Source organism: Amphiprion ocellaris, chromosome 13 (genome assembly GCF_022539595.1).
Source record: "Amphiprion ocellaris isolate individual 3 ecotype Okinawa chromosome 13, ASM2253959v1, whole genome shotgun sequence".
Classification (NCBI taxonomy): Eukaryota; Metazoa; Chordata; class Actinopteri; family Pomacentridae; genus Amphiprion; species Amphiprion ocellaris.
Genome location: NC_072778.1, coordinates 28,067,955 through 28,089,713, shown reverse-complemented (window position 1 = coordinate 28,089,713; position 21,759 = coordinate 28,067,955). Strand labels below are relative to the sequence as shown.

Below are 21,759 nucleotides of genomic sequence, written 5' to 3'. Positions count from 1 at the left end.
AAAAGTTCTGGGTCTAGAAACTGTCCTGGTCCTGTAGAACTAGGTACCACCATGCAAAATTGCCTGGTATTCTAACAGCAGAACTCACTAGAAGCAATTTTTTTCTTATTTACAGCAAATAAAATTCATGAAAAAACAAGCAAGATGGCAGATCTTATATTGTTTAGTTGCAAGCTTTTAACATTTCAAACTAGCAGAACACAATGAATTATAGCTAAAATGTCATAGTTTTTCCTTTGGTTTTCAATAAGATATAGTTAAATAAGATATAGTCACACATGACGCTGTCAGTTTCTGCTGCAGTTGCTATTGTTGTGGTTGCTGCTGTAAATCAACTTTTTGGGGTTTATTTATTTATACTTTTGATTGAAACTTAGAGAACCATTCAAATATAGCTTCAAGGTGCAGATCTGGTTTTGCGATGATGTAATTGCCACATTTGTTGTAAACAGTCATGGATGGTTTAGACAAATAACCAAACAGTTATAGTATTTACTGGCATCACAATGTTTTTTGTTTTTTGTTTTTTTTTGCTGTTTGTTTGTTTTTGATCAAATAATTGATTCCTAATAAATAAATAAATTAAAAAATGTACAACTTTGGTTCTAAAACAGCCGACTTTCTTCATCTGCAGCAATGTCCTGCATCCAGCACTATCAAACTTGGTACACATCATAGATAAAAGGCTATCAACAGTGAAGGATAAATGTGAAGAATCTTTTTTTATTTTTTTAATCTGTAAAACACATTATAACTGTGATGCTATCCAAAAAAGTTACTATTATTATTATTACTTTTTTAAAAACCTATGTAAACATATACCTGTAAATAGAGGTGTTTAAATGACTTTTTTTAAAAAATTTTTGTTTGAGTTCATCAATTATCACTCTCCTTGATGATTAGCAATTAGTATTGATCATTTAAACAATGTTTCAGTTGACCCCTTGTTCCTACAGCAAAGCTCATAGACATTTTTGTGAAGTGAAAACACGTCTAAGTATAAATCTAGCATTCACACAGAGATGAAAACAGCCCAAACCATGTGATTATGTTGTTTTAAACAACACTTTTGTCCTTTTACAATAGAAAAGACTTTAAGGATGAGAAATATCTGTCTCTGCAAATGCATTTCTGGTAGACAGATTTGGATGTGAACCATTGAAGAGTCCCAAATGGGGCTAATTGTCTTCAAATTACCTGAGTGTAAGTCATATTATATTCAATTGTTTGTCTACTGAGATCTTGTGTTTGCTCTTAGCTACAGATGTCTATGTTAACACTTGCATAGACTCATCATCTGTGCTATAGAAACATGCTGTCACTGGTTATTCCAATGCATCATTGAGCTTCATGTGAAAAAAATAGCACAGTTTTGTGCTTGTGGTTATTATTGATGCTCAGTCTGGACCTTAGCAAGATGGCAGATGATTGATGTAACGTGTCTTTTTCCATTCATCATCTACAGTATTATCTCCAGTACAGTACTGGGATCAAACCACAACATGGGAGTACATTTTTCAACTGTGACTCAATTACAGTGAAGAACACGAGATCTGTCATTCTAAATCCATACATGTGTGACAAATTAAAAGCTGAAAAAAAGATAAGTGAAGAAGAAAAATGAAGACAGATTTATCTATGGTGTATGAAAATGAATGAATGAATGAATGTAGAAAATGTTAGTAATCCCAATGCTACGGACATGAAAAATGTATGACAAGAAATGTCATTGTTGATGGATTTAAGTTGGGTTTTGCGTTCAAGGTTTTCAGATGTCTTTCCTAAAACAAGCCCAACATACAAAACTTACACAAAATACCACTCACATGGAAACTAAGTGTTTGACTGATGGGATAAGATTCCACCTCAGTCTTCCTAAAATGGATCCATATGGATCTTTGTCTAAAGCCATCAAGTGTGACTGGGAGTCTTGTGGCTTGTGGGTTATTGTTTCCAACCACCCAGAGGCGTCCTACCGGGCTGCTTCACGCTACGAGAGTCGGTAACATGCCTTCCTCTCTAAATTATCATGCAGAGAATACAAATCCACAGTGGTTTCCACATGAGTGTGTGATCTCTGTACGTTCTGTGCATGTGTGTGTGTGTGTGTGTGTGTGTGTGTGTGTGTGTGTGTGTGTGTGTGTGTGTGTCGCTGCTGCCATCAGGTCTAACAGATGTTTAGCTGCTGGTGAAGATGACTGTCACCCAGCATGATAATAAGGTCACGTCAAGGAGTGTTTGGATGCAGATGTCTACAAGCTGTGTGTGTGTGTGTGTGTGTGTGTGTGTGTGTGTGTGTGTGTGTGTGTTAGTGTGCTGTTGTCAATCAGAGCTTTGCCAAGTGGAAAAAACTGACAATCCTGCAGTCCACAGACAGAACACATGCCTTGTAAAAACACTCAGATATGACACTAACCTTCTTTCCACTTGTGCTGACTTTGTAAAAAAATAAAATCAATCAATACTGACAAGCAAAAAAACACTGAATGTAGTGACCTGTGAGGACCAAATAAATTAACAAGCATTTAGAGCTTTGAGTTTGAATAACACAATTTTCATTGTAAACACTTTCAAGGAGAGATTTTACTTACTGGGAATGTAACTGAACAATATGTTCCTCATGTTGCTTTTGTGGGTGCCACACTGCCAGCAGGTTCACAGAACACTATTCCCTCTGTACCAAGAAACTTTGCTCCTTTGAACTACATGTCTTTTTTTCTCTGGTTCTGTATTTTAATGTGGGAGTGCACACATGCATAAAGACTGTATGTTAAACAGCACTGCTACTTGTTTAATGTCACAGAACATTTCAGTCAGCAGCAATGTCTTTTTGTCAACTCTGAGAACTCAGACATTCAGAAGATATTTAGGGAGGAAATGCAAAAACTTGAGCGTTGAATGTTCTTCCTGACCTTGTGAATGTAAATCTGCAATGGAATATTCAAAACTCAATATTTACTTGTTAGTGTTTGTGCAGTCTGTTTGTATTTAATTCTAAATTGGGATTTGGTTTTTCTCAAATGGTAATCTCAAACTCTGCAGCTCAGAATCTTCACTTAGAAAGCTAAGAGTGGCATTTCAGACACCAAATCTATGGCTTCTGACAGTCTTTGTTGAGGAAAAAGCCTCAAGTACCATTTTTTCCCAGTTTTATTAGAAATGAAAAAAAAAAAAACAACCTCAGCAATGCAAGGACATTGTTTCCAAATTTCAAACATGGATAAACTTCCAAAATAGAAAAGCAAATGGGATAAACATTACATAAAATAAGAAAGATTATCTGCCAGCTGAACAGAAAAAATTAAATTTGTGAGTAAAAAATATCTCACACACCCCATAGATACCTTAAAAACAATGTTTAAACAATGTGACACATCCACTTGTTCCATGCAAATCAACACATTTGCATAACCGATTATGTCAACATGTCATTCCAGTCAAGAGTTCAAATGACTCACAGTTTGTTGTCCTGATATGAAAAATCCAGACAAGCTTTCAACTTTAATTTGACCTGACTGGGGTTCTGACTTGGAATATTTCAGTAGCAGTTTGGAGTCCAGACATGTTTGTGTCGTGCATTAGTAATTGCACTGTTCCTCTCAATGAATCTTTGTAAAATACTGGCTGTACATTTAAGATTGTTTAAAATGTATACCAGGCAAAATGTATGAAGAACACATTACACATACAAAACTATCCCAATGCCAAGCGTTCATAACCACATGGCGTTGGCCACATAAATGTCATGGCAACCTTTGTTTTCTAAATGAGTTCACCACAGACTGAACAGACAGTCTGCTATTAGAGAAAGTTTGACTTTGGTAAGTCTAGTCTTTGTTCTGTGCTGCATTTTATTTAGGGGGCAATAAAAATGGGAATTATTTTTGGTCATTATCTGATTTTATGATGTAAAGAAATGAAAAAGATAAAATGCTAACAAGAAGAACCGACTTTGCCAAGGCAGTTTTGTATTTCAGTTTTGATCATGAACCCTTGTATTTCTGTTAATTGTAATTTTAAGCATTAAGTTACACATAGATTTTGATGTGCTTTTCAATGAGATTATTTTTTCTCTTTATGTTTGTGTTTGCACAGTTTTTTCTTCCTTCAATGCCTAAAGTATGTTCTTTTTTTCTTTTCTTGTCACTGGTTTCAGTTTCAACTTTTTGTCTTTGAGGAGAGGAGTGTGAGACGAGAGGCAAGAAATACATACTGCAGAATGTTACACCACTGTACATACATATTAAACAGGTTTTCTAACCTTAACCCTAACTTTAACCCATACATATTATACAGGTTTTGCTTTCAAAATTTCTCAATAATATATTTAATGACAAACTATATTGTTTGGTGTTCTGGTCCCATCACTGCACTTTAATGTGATCACCAGGACTCCTGTATGCTGAACATCATCACTGATTAATGAGAGAATATTTCATGTCAACTACTGTACTCAGAACCTGAATACAGGTGAGCTCCTACAGGTGAGCTCTTCTTCTGCCTGTCAGGTAATAAAACAGAAACCTTTTCAAACATCAGCAGCATCTGATGAAACAGTTCTGATGTTAGAGCAACATTTACTTTTGGCTTCAACAATTCAATTCATTTTCTGAACACAACTGAAAAATATTTAATGCAGAATGCTTTCAGCATTTTCTATCCTTCAGTTTCCATGAACAGCATCCTGCTGGTCCAGATGCTGAAGATGGAGCTGCTGATGTTGTCTGTGGAGTCTCCCAGCAGTGAGGGAGGATCTGGGTTTCTTCAGATGTTCCTGGAATAAATTACTGCTTAAATGTTATTTTTAATGCACAGTAACAGTCATGAGAATAGAACAAAGGTGTACTACAGGTAATGAAGACCAGACAGTAATTCAGAAGAACACAGTCAGCCATCGAGTAAAACATTAACAATATTATGTTATGAATATTAACTTTAAAATCTTTCAAGCCCATTTTTCTCTTAAAAATAAAAAAAATACACCATGAGGCCAAAGTGTGACATTTAGATAAACATAAAACTACTTATATCCCCATTTAACCGCTATAGAACCGTCAGAGCCAGCGGCAGATTATAAAGTCTTGCCGACATCAGGCTGCACTCCACGGCTACAGTGAGGCTGACCATCTGGTCATAGCTGTCTATCCTGGACGCTCACATCTCCAAAACTGTTGGAGTAAATTTTTAATCAGGCTTTATCCTGATAAATTGACCACATATTTGATGTTCACACAACTACTTTCTCCCCTGAAATAATCTGAAAACTACATTTTGTATGAAAATAACAGTAGTAGTCCTAAAAAAACTTGTGTTACCTCTGAAAGTTTCCTCCTCGGCCTTTGACCGCTGGTCGGCACAAAATGCATTCTGGGTTATTTGGCCGCCCCAAGTCTGCACAAGTCTGGTCCGATGCAGTCTCAATAAATGTGGGCGGAGCGAGAACACTTCCGGGTATTTCATGCGTTCTGGGTCAGATGCGTTCTTTAAATTGGAACAGTACTTGGTCTCTGACTGATGACGTTTCACGAGTACACAAGTACGGACAAGAACACATATTGAGAAACAGCCAAAACGTCGAAGACGGAGATATCCATGCTAATGCTAATGCTGTCAAACTCAGACGATGAACAGTGTTAGTGTGTTTTAGTGTGTCTTTAGTGTATTTCTGTTTGTTTTAATTTTCTTCTAGTGTTTTAATGTGTTTTAATGTGTTTTCAGTGTGTTAATGTGTTTTCAGTGTGTTAATGTGTTTTTAGTGTACTTCCGTTTGATGAACAGTGAGAAAATTCTGTAGTGAAATTCGTGTTGGATTGAAATGAAAAGTGAATTCATGTGAGTTTAGTGAAATCTGACAGCAGAAGGAAATGCAACAAATTGAAAATATATTCAGTTATTAATTAGCTTTTTAAAAAAGAACAATTAGTGTTAACATCTAGAGATAAAACAGACTATTGGCAACAAGGAACGATGCCAAAGCATAAACCTCATAAAAAAGAACATTGATTTAACTACATACATCATGCTTTATTGTTCCTGCCACAAAATGGTTCAGTTCACCCATGCACTATCTGAAAGACTGAAACAAAACATGACAGATTGCGAGAAACGTCCATCCAAGTCCAGTTTTGAAGTCAGTTGCCATTGCAGCAAAGATTTATGTCAAAAAAAGGCACACACACAAAAAAGACTGTTATTTTTAATGATGGTTTGCATGGCAGTCATGCTCATTTTCTTCCTAATAAAACGCATTTTCCTTTCGGGGCGTGAAGGTTTCACCTGATAAATCATGGCCTCTTGGCTCGGTCACCTGAGGGCAGAGAGTGCTACCATTATTGTCTCGCTAAGCCTCTACTAACCTTGATGCACTTTTGGACTACGGTAGCAAGGAAAATGTTTATCTCCTAAAATAAATTTGAATGCTTTCATATGAGTGAACCAATAAGCCATGTTAATATAAAACGACAGCCCGTTATTAATGCTATTAGATGCAATTGAAAGGACGTACTGTACACTGTCACCAATGATCTCATTAATATCCCTTCAAGTGCTACTGAAGCACTTCAGCTTTCTTACAGTTCCCACAGCAAGTCATCAATTAATATCTCTCTCTCTCTCTCTCTCTCTCTCACACACACACACACACACACACACACACACACACACACACCAGCTATACATATGCACAGCTGAATGCACTTCAGTGAATCCATACCAAGATATCAATTAGAATCAAACACCCTTCAGTGCACTGCATGAACCACGCCAATTATCAGCGAGCCTCCAGATGAACACATCAATTAACCTTAAACACAGTGTGGTTATGGCTGTCAATGACGGTTAGTGGGAAAAGTGATCCAAAGCATACTGGATTGCAAGTTAGCCAACTGTCGTATTCTGACATGAAATGGACCTTTGTTGAGATATTAAAGTATTTCATGAACAAAGCACAGACCCCTTGGTGCTTTGGTGAAGTCCACTGATAACACATCAGTTTCACCACTCTGACAAGAATTAGAAGCTGTGTGTCACACAATTTGGTCAAGTGCAGCAAGGGAAAGTGCATAATTTAATGCTGCCAGATACTTTTGTTTGTACTGAAGTTGTTTGAGTCCATTATAATACCTTGAATCCAACCGAACTACAACGTACGCTCCATGAAACCTAGATATGGAACTGATTAAATGTTGCCACAATACCAATGTTCTAACTTCAATGCAACACATGCCTACATATAATACTGAAATGACACCACAGCAAAAGCTTGAAACATCAGGAAAAAGAATAGATAAGATAGAACATGAAACAAGAAAGTCAGAAAGATCAGAAAACATATTAGCAATGTCAGTGCAAGGCAATGGAGAATGTGAACAGAAGCTATAAAGCACAATATGTGAATTATTGTACCACAGTGTGTTCATGCACTTAGATTTCAAACCAAAACTGAAGGAACTTAACTCTTTACATGCTCACATCCCTCCACCTTCACACACTGCTGACCAGACTAAGGTCCTGAGTCAAGGTTAAATCCTTGCATAGTTAAGTCGGAACAAGACTTTAGTGCACATTTTAATCACCTACGTTCATTCTTTTTGCAGGAATTCAGATGATAGATAGAACTGGTGTTGATCTTAATACCTGTGTGCAGTAATGTGAGTGAACATTATCAGTGTGAAAGCTGCATTTGCATCCAGAGTGGCTTACCATATTGCTGAGTTAGCTAAAATGATAAAGGTGAACTCTAATCATTGACTTCATCGCACTCATTTGACTTGCTGGAATGAGCGTGATGTGGGAATTATGATACCTGTCAAATTCTCTAACATTCTTCCTGTCACTCTTTGAATCCTTTGAACAAGTCTGTAGACCAGATTCTTAGTCAAGGTTCGTCAAGGTTAAAAAAACAAAAACAAACTTGTGCAAATGGATTTTGTTGGGTCAATGAGCTCATCCTGAATGTCAGCTACAAGCAATACATCTTCATATTGGGCTGAGTGGGCGACCCATAAACAGGGGCTGTAGTCCTCAACGCAGCGGCTTGGGTTCAATCCTAGCTCATGCCCCTTTTGCTGGTCTACCTCTCATTCTTCTTCCTACTTTCCTGTCTAATAAAGCCAACAAAAGGTCAACAAAATAACTGAGATAAAATTCAGCTTTGTGCATTCGCGATATTTCTCTTGTTGCATAGTATTCCATTGAAAACCAAACTGATTATATATTGTATAATACTTTAGGAATACCAGTTAAAATGGTGTGTAAATCAAAAACTGAAGAATTACACTTTTTTTCTCAGCCTTTTCAGAATTAAGTCAATTACTTCAGTGTCTTTGCATCAGCTGTCTGAATAAAGTGTAACAGCAGTATGCAGGAAACTGTATGTAAAACTACACTAGTGTCATTTTTTTCTGATGAAAGTTCTTTAGGCTAACATTCAGAATGTTTGGCTATCAGGGATTTCAGTTGAAGTACATTATCCTCTCAAAGACCTTGTGTGATATCTATCTATCTATCTATCTATCTATCTATCTATCTATCTATCTATCTATCTATATATATATATATATATATATATATATATATATATATATATGTCTATAAGCATCAGCAGCATGGGAAATTTGCTAATGCTTAAAGACATTTGAAATGACCTGCGTGACATTTTACAACATTTTGTTACCTGCAGAAGGTGAGTGCTAGATATTCAAAACATCCCTTTAAAATGGGATCCACCAACAAGACACTTTGCTTTCTGAGCACTTCTGCAATGACTCTCTGTACTGTTTAATGTGCTCTCTCTGCTGGGGTCCACACTTAGTCTGTCTCATTTGCAAAAAGCAGCAGCTTAAAGTGCTGAACATACAGTGGTAACGACTCATGCAACACGCTGTTCTATGCCATAATCTAACCCACTGTGTAAATGATTCCTCTACATGTAGGATTTCCATTAATGTGTCATTCTAATGACTATACTTGGATGTGCCCATGTACGCTTTCTATAGTCAGTATGATTTGCTGTGCATTTGCATATTCCATTATTTTCCCTGTCTGATGCTTTTAAAGTGTTACTTACTAGTCCACCATGTAAATTGCTTAAGCGCCCCAGATGAAAGCCTGAAGCAGATCTGTCCTACTGTTACACGCTGCTACACTGATAGCCATGTTTTTGACTGCATTAAAATGTTGCCTGACATTGCTGCTGATTGGAAAATGAGAAGCATGACAGGCATTTTCAGCAGATTTCAAAGTAAAACTCGCTGCCTCTGTGGATGTCTGCAGATTTCTTTTAATATTACAAGAGCTCAACCTGCACCAGCCGAACAGAAACATCTGAACTTTTTATATAATCCCCCAAGACTTTTTTGTATCTCTGCTAAACTTAGCTTCTCAAGTGTTAACATGTTGACATCACATCTCATACACATAGAGATGAGAATATTCTCACATGTTGGTCTTAAAAAATGGAGAATATGAGATCTTCTGAATGGAGCATCAGTCGTTTCACCGCTGTTTCTTGGTGGACTAAAGCTGCTTTCACAGCAAACCTGTTAGTTCTGGTTCACAGTAAACAAGAGAACAAGCAGACTTACACTACTTGAGAAGCTGTATTTATCAAAAGCTGCTTTTCAATCAGAGTTCATGTGTTGTGTGACACAAAGGAGAGCTTAGCTTGAATTTCAAAGCCAAACTGCAATTAAAGACATCCTGCAGAGTTTTTCTACCGCTACTTCCACTTGGGCAGTGTTTTCACCAGCAGGTCTCGGTTTTTCTTGTATGTCATGTATGCATATGAGAATAGGCAAGCACTAAAGCAACACAGGAGACCTCCCTGCTCAGAGTCTCATGCTATTTCAGTAATTCCCTGCTTGTAGTGTTAATATTGAAAGAAATTCGTCATAATGTCAGAAAAAGGCAGGGGGAAGACTCAGCTAGCATGAAAGCAATGCAGGATTTTAATAAAATCAGCTTGGCAAATGCTACATGAAGAAGGAAATGTAGTGAACACATTTGTGAGGCCCCAAGGATTCCCACACTCACTGCGCTCTTTATTAGAAACACCCCTGAGGCAGGCAGATGGGTTGTAACAGTACAAGATCGTGTCGTGTTCAACTCCTCTCGGATAAAATACGAAATGTGACCCTCCAGTGGGCACCGGTTCACCAAAACTGGAGAGTTGAAGTTGGTAAAAAAACGTAGCCTGCTCTGATAAATCCCCAGTTCTACTGAGGCTGCAGATGGCAGGGTCATAATTTGGTGCCAGCAGCATGAATCCATGGATCCAACATTCTATGTATGAACAGTCCAGGCTGTTGTTGCTGCTGGTGTAACAAAGTGTCGACTGTTTTCTTGGTTCCCTTTTCACTGTTATACAATCATGGTTTGAATGCCACGGCCTCTCTGAGACCATGAGCATCCCTTTATGACCACAGTTTACCATCTTGTAAAGGTTGCTTCCAGCAGGATAATGCGCCATATCACAAAGCAGAAGTCATCTCAAACTGGTTTCATCGACATAACAGTGAGTTCAGTCGATTCCTCCGTCACCAGACCTGAAAGCAGTAGAAATATGCAGAAATGATGTGATGATTATGTCAACATGAAGCAGAATCTCATGAAGGTTTTCAACATCTGTTAGATTCCACATCACCAAGAAATAAGGAGAGCAAGGGAAGTGTTACTGTGGTGTTCCTGTAAGGGCTTGGTGACTATAAAACTACCTTTGTTTTAAAAACACTCCATTTGATTTTTATAAATCCCCTGAATTGTTTTCCATCTGTATAATATCAAATGATCACTACCCAACATGTGTAAAATGAAGTCAGAGCTAGTATCCCTATGTCATATGTACTAAGAGTTAAAGCTGCAGTAGGCAGTATTTTTGGCATCACTTTCCTACTAAAATTCCAGACAAACTTTTCAGCATATTGTATTCACAGAGGAAATTGGACTTGTGCACCTCCTGCTGGCTCCTTGTTCAGTATTTAGAAAATTTAACTCATGACAGGAGACTTTGACGATGAGATGAGATGGTAAAAATACCAACAGTGATGTGCTGGTGCAATGGGGTAGATGGTGTATTTCCTCTAAAGAGATGGTTTGAATCAGGGTGAAGCTATAAATGAACGCTGACCATTTCTGCACATTGAAAACACACATTTGTGTGATGGGATGGCCTTAAAACACAGAGCAAAGAGGGAAAATATGCAGGCGGGGGTTAGTATAGTTTTACATTTTTCCGGATTTCTTAAAGTGCTGCTTTAAAGGTGCAAAATTCTGATCACCAGCTTCATCAGAATTGTTTTGGATGTTTGCTGACATATTGATTGAAATATGGCTAAATCCAAACTGTTAGACATACAGTATGTGACCACGTCTGTATTTAACTGAGCCATATTGAAAAAAAAGAACATATACTGTTGTAGCCCATCCATTTTGTTTCCCAATGATGTGCTACTTGTCAAAAATCTGTATGCTTGTGTGGCACTCTTGTCCACAAAGTTGCTTAAAAAACAAAACAAAGAAACATATATGACCCTTTATCTCGCTGCGGATTCTTAACTCTCACAGATGCAACTTCTGACCAGTACTTTCATATTTTATTTATGTCATTCATATGCAGAAACAATAGGGGCATTGTGCTTGTGTTCTCCCCCATGCCTTTTGTCAGTTTCTTATTTATAACTGCAGCTACAAAGTCATTATCTCCCCATAATCTGACTGTCATATTAAATATTAAATTACTGCTGTGAAAGCAGCCTCAGACAGTGCAGTGATGTTTACTATACATTTAAGGCATGGGCACGTCTTGCTCAGGCCACATCAGAAAACAAATGATTTGCTGTTTTTATTTTGAGAATGTAGTTTGTCTTTCCACTTCTGCAAACTCTGAGATAAAATCCTACATCTGTCATGAGGGTTTTGACAATTGCAAAGAAGCTTATTTTGCATTTTCCAGGCCTGCTGCAGATATATAGTGTACTTACATGATTTTATTGCCAAATAAATTCTGGAACAGCAGGATTACATCCAACACAGTCAGTGATTCAGCTCAGTGAGAGCATTGCTTTGAGCTCCTTTACAGCCATATTGACTTGGTCATAAACTGACCATAAATCCATAGGCTTTTAATAATGAGCCTATGTCATCAGCTGACAGACGCATATGTCTTTTTCTATGGCTCAGGGGAACCAACAGGCCGGGTAATGGCAAATACAATCACAAGTATTAGGACAGTGGGCTAAAGCAATTCTGCTTTGATGCTGACAATGATGAATTTAACTTTAAATGTGAAGCAGAAGAACCGACTGTCAGCATTTAATCACAGGTCAAAGTATTGTAAAACAGTGGTACCACTGAGGCCCAGCGGTCACTGTCCCTGCACTGAACTTTACTGTGTGAGGAAGATTTAACAGACTTATTTTAAGTGCACAGTCAGAACAAGACAGCCCAATGAAACAATGCTTGCCTTGTTTCTCTTATTTAAGCTCACTGAGTTCCATTCCCTAAAAATGCATTTTTATAAATGTATAAAAGTTCAGAGCTAATGCACTTACTTTATGCCTCTTTCACAACACAAGCATTTTAATGAAAGTGCTAAATTGTAAAAGGAAATTTAAACCCATCAACACTGAGAGGCAATTTCATAATACTTGGCATTGAGCATAGACAGGCAACGCAGCACAGCTTGTTGATTGAAAAGTTCCATCAGCGTTATGGAAAGTGTCATTGCATTTTCAGGGGAGCCAAAAAGAGAAAAAAAAAATAAAAAGTCTCCTTGGTAGTTTATCGTGCAGCTTTTTCAGCTCGGTCACAGGTTTTGCATTCGAATAGGACAAAACTACACTTAACCTAACATAGTTAAGATGCTCTGTGAGTGTGTGATGGAGACTAAACCCTGTTTATCCAATTCTAATAAAAACTGCCTCTCTTTATATTTCTTTCAACGTCCAGCTGATAATCATCATGTTTGTATTTTGTAAACAGACATATTCATTATATGCCATTTATAAGATGTTTTCCTATTAACTAGAAGTGAATCAAGAACATGTCACACCTTCAGTGACATTACCATGCCTGGTAAAGATACACGTCCACTAGATCCGGCAATTTCTCGCATTCCATTCATTGTCTATGTGAAACGCACTGCGTTGCATGCTGGTCCAGTTGCGGTGCGTTTTGAGCTGCAATCCAGTGCGTCTTCCTGGAGCAGGCCGTAGCTCATTTGAATAAAATAGACACGACTTCTACTTTACGGTAATTCGATGCGGCGTGCGGAGGTCTGATGCATCGCAAAACTTTCGTCAAACATCTAAACTAGCCGTTGTTGAACTAAAACGAGAACAGATTCAGTTACTGCACAGCTTATTTCTCACCTCAAATGCTTTCAGAAATACTTTTTGCTAAAATGTTTTTTCGAAATAAAAGAGAAAGTTTGTGGCCGAGCCGCCATGTTGGCCCAACACATCTGCTGGACTGTCGAGCTGAAAGCGCTGTCACGTGACCACATAGTGGCCCGCTGAAGCTCAAGCACTGTCATGTGACAATGCAGTGGCCCACTAGTGACTGCCCACCATGCGGATGATTTTCAGATGCGATGCGTTTACATGTGGCAAAAATGGATCTAGTGGACATGTACTTTAAGACAATGGTGTTCACTGTTCTGACCTTAGGGCCATATTCATGCTGTGTATCAATACAGACGGAACATAAAGTTGGTCACCATGGCACAATTCTTTAGTAGTGTAGGTTCTGTTTAGTCGGTCTACAGTTTATTGTAGAATTGCTGCAGATGAATAAGATTTATTAGAATTGCAATTTTGGAAATATTCTCTTGGAAAAATAAATGAGTAGATTAAAACCACTCTTACTGTATGTTCATACAGGACATGCAAAGCTGTAGGTAGCTGCTGGTGTTTTAAGGTAATAAAATACCACTCTAAATGATTATTTATTTATTTTTGCATGTTAATTTCACATATGCTGTACATATGCAGAGCTACACTATTTCCACAAAATTATAGTAACTATGCCATGCTAAACTAACAGCTGCTGGCTCTAATAAGCAAACCTATCATTCCTGAGGGTACAACTACAAGGCAGGAAGATGCAGCTTTGGCTTCTAAAACCCTCAAGCTACAGAATTTGCATCTAAAGGCTATAGCACTTTTACATGCAATATGTGCGCTACATTCGAGACAAAAATGTTCACTCAGTGTTGATTAGGCCTATCAGCAGCAGGTGGATCTTTCCGTTTTGCAGTTTACCAGGGTTTTAAATCTGATTTCTGTGGCAACACTCTTGCAAAGGGTTTTATGTTGCCTAGCAATGCCTGTATTACCAGAGCTGAAAATGGGATAAAGTGTTGCAATGGAACAACAGCAACTACAAATATGGCGGAGCTCATGGCAAGAAAAGTTCCGGATGCTCCAGATAAAAGAGGAACCAGTGTTTGTGGCATCAATATCGCTGTCAGAAGGGGAGACAAAAGTTCCACACTGCAGCTTTAAGTCTGTCACAGGCTTTGACAATAGCAGTCATCATCTGTCACTTGTTACAGACATAAATAAAGAAGATGTTTGTCCTCCACTTAGACATTAGTGTATATCAAACTGACAACACTTACACAGAATGAAGTTCAAGTTCATGTGTATTCTCTTTGGTTTGCTGAAAATGAAAAACTCTTGTCAGAAAACACAAAAAGCAATGCCACAAGATGAGATATTCTTATGTTTGAGTGAAACGTCTTTGTAAGTGAATTTCTTTCCCCTGCAGGGGGAAGAGTGCCAGAAGCACTATTACACACCATGCACGCACAATGAAGGGCAGCAGGGTGACCCGCCACATCAATCATCCTGCAAAACCATCACAAATGCTGGAAGTGAAATCATGTGTTGGCACAAAATGTGTGAGGATTTACGTTCTTTGTGTAAAAAGGGTAAGTCAACCCACTTTTTAAAGGTTTTTTTTATTTGTTTGGGGTCATGATGGTCATATACCATGCACTAAAAATGGCAGAAAGATTCATCTGACATCCTGGCAGATTTAAAAGTATAACAAATGTACACACTCGTCCACCATGACACCTCCATCTGCTTATTGTAGCTGCTTGACTGTGCTGCTGAGCCCAAACATCAGTCAGGTAAGAGCAGCTTCAAACAGAGAGCAGCGTGAACATGTGCGAGTTCCTCTGAGGGATTTGTGAGAAAGCAAATTATGCATCTGACAGCTGATTTTAAAAGCTTTGAAAAAATGAAATCCTGCAAGGAATGCGCCTGAATAATGAAGAGTGTGTTATGATATGACAACATAGAGACTGTGAAATTAAATGTTTCATGATGGCCTTTTTCGCTCTGATTCATGCCAAGATCCCAAAGCTGGTCTCAGTTACAGTCCATAAAATCCACTATATGACTCAAATGGATCAGATAGGCTTTTATTTCTTTTAACAATGATGGTCATCTGATGCTCAACAAAAAGAGGCATTTATTCCACCAGGCATCCAGCCGTGTGTGTGCATGGTATATCTATGACCAGCGGATAAAATAACATTTGACTTGGTGTTTTTTGGAAGCTTAAATATTTTCTGCAGCTGCCAAAACATGACATTTATTTTGTGATTAGAAGCAAGATACTGCTAACTGAGACTCTTCATTTAATGGAAGTCTAATGGTACAGCATTCTTTACTACTACTATCATATTGCAATAGAAAAAATAAATAAATAAATAAAAAAGAGTGACACTGGCAGATGGTTTGCCAAAATAAGCCAGTGGACTGCTGGATAAAGTTAAGTGGCTGGAGGACAAGTGGAGAACTTGTCCATTTTATCTGGTAAATCATTGACAAAGGTTGGATTTCATGCGCATTCTGAAGATGAACTACAAGTGAACTTAAAACTAGGTCACTTTCTGTCAATTTCACCATCAGTCCACTCTGATTCTGCAGATTTCATAAGCTGAAAATTGCTTGTAACTAAAATAAAAGCAGCAAAAATTACCAAAAGTGGTGCTTGAAGGTTTTTTCTAAAACTTTCGTTTGCATTCAGAGTTGGACTTTAGGCACCCTTGACACCTCTTTTGTGCTGCCGTGCCACACAGGCGCTTCCTGTTTTGCGTATGAAAGGGAACATGATGATAATTTGGTGACTCTATGAATGGGCCTGAAGACAAACCATTAGTTGTTCAATCATTCCAACATTATTTCTCACCAGCAACAAAAAGCGAAGCCCGAATGCTGCTACCAAAACTGTTCCAAATGTAAAACTATTGAGCCACACATTTCCAGCCATCACTGCCAGCATAAAAGAAACCATTGAAATTTAATTGCTGCAGATAATCAAAAATACCTCTTGGTTGGGAAAAAAAAAACAAAAATCTATGAAAAGATTTTTGAAAGGGACAGACAGCAGGTAGAGGTTATGCAATTCACTGAATAAAGAATCACAGTATTCAGGTAACAGCATCAAAAGCAAGTAAAAAAAGACTGTTGGGTTGGCAGCCAAGCCTTGAAAACCTATAAACAGTGTGGTATTCAGATGAATAGATGAACAGGTGCATGCAAACTGCAACATTATTGATTCTGATTCTTTAGGGCTGCACACATTTTAACCCCTTGATGCCTATTGTCATGAATTCGCATCACACCACTTTCATTCATACTACAGCCCAGATAGTGCATCCATTCACCAATGCTGGTTTGTGCATATGCAATACGTACCTCAGAACCTTTTGCAAGCACTGGTTTCTGGTAGGACCAGTCGGAGTGGGACCTAATTATTATATATCTGTTATTATTATGATATATCTGTTCTATGCGTAATAGATAAATTAACAATCTGCACTTATTTTAACATCAGCTGGAAAGCAAAAACACACAGATTTTTATTTTTTTTTATTTAAACAAATTCAAGCATTAAGGGGTTAATGTAGCATAAAAAGGCAGCAAACACATATAGTTTAGTTTTAAAAAAAAGTTACTTTTGCTAGCTTTAGCCTAATGTTTTGTGTTCTGTAAAATGGCAGCTTCTTAGCTTGGAGATGACAGAAGAAATATGAGCAAGTGTACGTCCTATGACAGTCCAAATCACCGAACTTCTTGGGACTCCAGGTGTTGGAAACCTGTAGGTCATTGTGTGCAGCGTTATACAGAAGAGAGACTAATCAATACAGAAATACAGAGGACGCAGTGGTTTAAACTCAACTCTATGTCAACAATCAATCATACAATTAAAGTATTTGTTTAAAAAAAAGAAAAAACCAAAATATTTAGTCAAAAATATAACTCAAGAAAAAATAACAAATGTTATGGCCCTAAAGTACTCTAAATAACCTTGAATATTGAATGTCAGACCCTTTGGCACAAACACTTGCTCTCTTCCACGTCCTTGTGTGTCATAGTATAAGAGGCCATCTTAACCCTCATCAGTACACGTGGCAAAACCTACTTCATCCGTACGCTTTGGGTCCAGCTGGACCCCAGTAGTATTTCATCTGTTCCACATTTCTGTACCTGTCCATAGCCTCTCAATATATATTTTCCTAAAATGTGTGCAGCCTATACATACAAATATAAAAGAAACAATGAAATTACTATTGGTGATTACTGACGTGTATTGCTTACCATGTTAGTGTAAGAACTGAATTGAAATGAAACACAATGCAGCTGAAGCAGTCACCACAAGAGCAACATAACACAAACATACATAAACAAAAGATGCACAGTCCAGCTGGGGTCTGCATGTACCCCAAATGATTTTTTTATATATATACCACAAACCTGGTTGGAATCAAACAAGCTTTGGTGTATGTGATGGCAACTATGTGGGTGACAACAACCTAAAGGGACTGAAAAATCCAACTTACAAATAAAAATAAATATGACAACTTATATACATCTGCGCTCCACATGGCCCCAGGTGTATTGATGAGGGTTAACTTGTGAAGTATCTTCTGGCTAAGTGGAAGTTGCAACCAAAAACACAAAACAAAACAAACAAACAAAAAAATCAGGTGTTATTGGTTGGATAAAGTAATTTAGTGCTTAGTGACAAATTTAACAAACAAAGCGATGATAATATATAGCGAACAGGTAGTGAATGTTGCTAAAATCAATGAAGCAAATCAAACCCAACGAAGGCTAACGGAGTTCTCAAACTAGCTAAGGAAAAACAAAACAACCTAATTCCTGAGCCAAACACAATAGCAACACCCACAACCAACAAAAGTAACTGACTAACACAGAGTGCACAGACTTAACTCAATAAGACAGGTGCCTCAAAACACACATTACAGAATGACACAAATCACCACCCCTCAGTGGCTACAGAACACACAGAACACAAGTCACTTCCCCACAAAGTTAACAGCCGCTAACAGAAACCACAAGTTACACACACGAGTAACCTCTCCACTAAATGAACAGCTGTCACCCCAAGCTACAATTCACTCAGACAACTTCTCCACTAAGGTGACAGCAGCTAACCGAAGTTACAACCTACACACCAAAACGCAAAGACACAAGCAGCACCTGGGCAGTTCCCATCAAATCCTAGCCTCCCTGACTCGAAGTTTTTATAACAATGACCATAAAAAACCCTTGAACCTTTTGAACCTTTTGGCTGAGGATTTAAAGCTGGTGTGGTGATTGCTGGGGTCTTGTTGGAGAGGGAGTCCGGGGTCCAGGGCTGAGAGCAGGTCTGGAGCTCCAGGTCAATTCATCTCTGATGTCTGTCAGGTAGAATCTTGAGCACGGTCTTCAGCCAGCTGTAATCAGTTCAGCCTCCATAAGCCTTCTCCTCACACAGAAGGAGAAGGCTTAAAGAAAAAGTGCTCAAAAGTACCTTGCTCAAAAAATTGGACACTCTTGTCTCTCAGCCATCCTCTTTGCCACTAACTCAGCCTTCCACTCTCACCACTGTGATCTCTTTAAATTGATGAGGTGGCCTTCCCTTCATACCTGGTGGCTTCACCACTGGTTTCATTTTGTTTAAAAGTTAATTCTGGGCAAGACACCTCCCTATCTATCTTCTCTTATATATTATCATATATATGTGATATTTTTTGTATTACAGTAGGTCTAGTGAATACATCAAGTTCATCATCCCCAGTAGTTCTACTATTTTTGGCTGTAACTCCTTTCGCTTTGCAGCAGCTAACGACTGGAACACCTCACAAAACACCCTCAAACTTGCAACTTTGACTCCACTCACCACCTTCAAGCTTAAACTCCAACAGACTGTAGCTGACTGTTGCTCCTGCTGTTCATTTCTGGCCTTCCTTAGACGCATACATGTACACAAACATTTTCCTACACTTCATGCATATTTTTTTACTCGTGTATTTGCTTCCATGCTTATTACTTGTTGACTTGTTTACTTTTGCTCTATGTTATGTTTATATGTCTATTTGTGTGTGTGTGGTTTACATATGCATTTTTCCCTGCTGGTAGCTCTTGGTCAAGTCAGGTTGGCAAATGATGACTGGTTCTCAAACATTTTTACTTGGTAAAATAAAGGTTGAATAAAAATAAATAAAATAAACAGAGCCTGTACAAAGTCCATCACAAACCACATGGCCACCAGAGGCTGTAACAAAATGTAACTTAGTCTGTGTTGAATGGTCTATCTGCACCTCATCAGTAATCTGCTGTATCATTCCATTTTTCTACCAGTGTAATACAAACTAATGGTAAACTAGGCAACACAGTCTCCTCAAGTGGTGCTGTAATATGATACATATGAAAATCCCTGATAATAACATTTAAATTAGCCTACATGATTCCCTAGTTGAAAAGTCAGGTGTGGTTTAGTGCTGCAATGATTAGGTCAAATTAGACCAATTTAACCTCAGTGGAAAGCAGCACTTGCACAAGCTAAAGATACACTGAGGATATTTTTTAGCTGTGGCTCACTAGCACACAGCTAACATCTTAAGTGTTTTTTCTCTCTTTGTGAAAACCAAATCAATAAAAATAAACAAGATGGAAGAAAAGAGCTGAATGCACTCTATTTGGGAATGATGCAGGCGGCTCTTGGCAGGTGAGGGTGTCCATACACAAGCTGTGATATCATAAGATATGTGGAGTATCCTTCATCTGCTCATCCTGAAAATGTGAAGTTAAGATGAAGCTGGGTAAGTCCAAGAGATCCTGTATGATATCACAAGAAGTATGCTTTTATTGGAAATAAACCAGAAACCTCTTGATCCGATGTACCCATGTGTACACATGTACTTGACCAGAATGCATGTTGTATGTTGAAAAAATCACTTAATTATGTTGATGAAAAAACTAAGACAAAAAGATCCACATATACTGCACATGTGTGCAGTGTCTTCAGGCCAAGTGGCACCGCTGCACACACAAATGTCCTAAAAGCACATGAACAAACACACACTGTCTGACAGTGTCCTTGGATGGAAATTAGGGCTGGTGGCCAATTGCCTCAGCCCACAGAGTCGGGAGATTAGCCTAGTTTTCTCTAAAACAAAAGAACGAGGGACAGACAAGCAGAGACCAAAGCATGAAAGGGAAGGTGGCTGTCTGGAATTAGCAGAAGGATGGAAATTTGGGGGAAAATTTAGGATTCCTTGCTTCATTTACCTAATTTTCATGTGAATGCTGATTTTGTTGGTTGACATTCAGATTTAGCCACCTGAAAGTGGATATGCTTAGTTTCCTCTTTGAAATGGAGTAGAAAAGATGGAGAAGGAGCAAGAAAAGGACATTTGTAGGGAAAAGTGCACTTTTGGCTTTTCTTGTCTTTTTTCTTTAATTTCTGATATTGTAGTGGTGTACAGACTGCACTCCCAATGTCATATCCTCAGGGCAAGTCTTTTTACATCTAGAACACATGCATGAGTTGGTCATACAGACACTAACCTGAAAAGAAAATATGACATGACTCAAACTTTTGTGAAGGATTGAGTTAAAAGGCTTTTTAAGATCCACACTGACAGACTCTGCATGCAGACATTAGACAGCCACCAAAGAAGCCTGTGGGCAGGTTATAATATAAAAAGATTCCCATCCTGGGGCGGTTTCTGGGCCTTTGTCCATTACATGAGGACTGTGGATGAATACAGTTGATTTGTCCTGGGAGTCAGCAGATTCTTAAAGTCTTAAATTGAATTTATGCAAAATTAAGAATTTAATTGTGCTCAGAGTTACTATTACATGTTGAAATTGGCAATCTTGAAGAAGTTCATTTAAATAAATGTCTGTTGGGACCGTGGTTGTCCCAGTTCACAGCTATTAGAGAGAAGGCAGCTAAGTTAAGACACTTACCCATTGAGAGAGAATGGAGCAATGGTGGTTCACAATATTTTGATCTAGCAGAGGATGGTATTGATCCATCGATCTCTGGGTTATGGGCCCAGCACACTTCCACTGTGCCACTCTGCTGGCAGAAATTAATGTCAGGGTTTAGACCAGTATTTTTGGATTTTGAAATAATTGCGAGCACATTGAGAGTTTTCACAAAAAGTATGACCAAATACTGGCTTCTGTGGAGAGAATGATGGCAGTGGTGGAATTTGAACCCACGCCTCCTTAGAGACTGGAGCCTTAATCCAGCGCCTTAGACCGCTCGGCCACACTACCTCTTACTGGTGCGCTTTAGTGGCTTAAACGAGTGAAATTTCGTGGAGAACGTGAACATTACCAGAGACAATGACAGAACCTGAGTTTTTAAAATAATTTTTTAAAAATATTTTTGAAGTTGAATAATATGTGGTCCTGATTTGATCCTGCAGTACCTGGACGTAAGAAA

General features: G+C 38.3%; 1 non-coding gene across 1 annotated transcript; it reads right to left on the bottom strand.

Annotated features, from left to right (window-relative positions):
* Nucleotides 1-21,508: 21,508 nt before the first annotated feature.
* trnal-aag (transfer RNA leucine (anticodon AAG)) lies at nt 21,509-21,590 on the bottom strand. Its single transcript has one exon. It is a non-coding gene; the product is annotated as a tRNA-Leu (tRNA).
* Nucleotides 21,591-21,759: the final 169 nt, after the last annotated feature.